The sequence below is a fragment of the Cynara cardunculus genome (genome assembly GCF_001531365.2).
Source record: "Cynara cardunculus var. scolymus isolate 2C chromosome LG 10, CcrdV1, whole genome shotgun sequence".
Lineage (NCBI taxonomy): Eukaryota > Viridiplantae > Streptophyta > Magnoliopsida > Asterales > Asteraceae > Cynara > Cynara cardunculus.
The window spans coordinates 13,984,224-13,984,774 of record NC_037537.1 but is presented as its reverse complement, the minus strand read 5'-3'; positions in this window follow the sequence as shown (position 1 = coordinate 13,984,774).

Here is a 551-nt window from a genome sequence, read left to right as displayed (position 1 = left end):
TTTCCAAAACCAATTATTAAATTTTCTAAGGAAACTCCCCCTAGAAAGTAGATTAAAGTAATGAATCATTTAAGCTCAAAAATTAAAATTAAAACGGGTTCTAAACTGGGTGTTTAGAAACCACACTCGGTAAAGCACGGGTTCTGAACTGAAGTGTTCAGAAGCCTTTGAATTTAAGCTCGGGTTCTAAACTGGATGTTTAGAAGCCTTAGTTTGAAATAAATCACAACTCCCCTTGTATCGGTGTATCATTGAAATGATATTCTGATCAGCATAAATTTGACACACCTGCAAAAACAGATTAAGTAGATTTTGGTACCCAAATGAATTTGGGTCCTATTTTGTTAGAATTGGGTTGGGATATGTTGTAACTTCCAAACCATTTATTTCTATAAGATATTTTCTTTTCAGCACTTTTAGATACAAAAGATAGCACATATTGCATGAAATGGTATGGTCTAAAAGTAGTAAAAGACTGTAGAAATTCATTAACTCTACTTGAAGAACAATTATTATTACTATTTCTAATAACAAATAATTCATCAATTGAA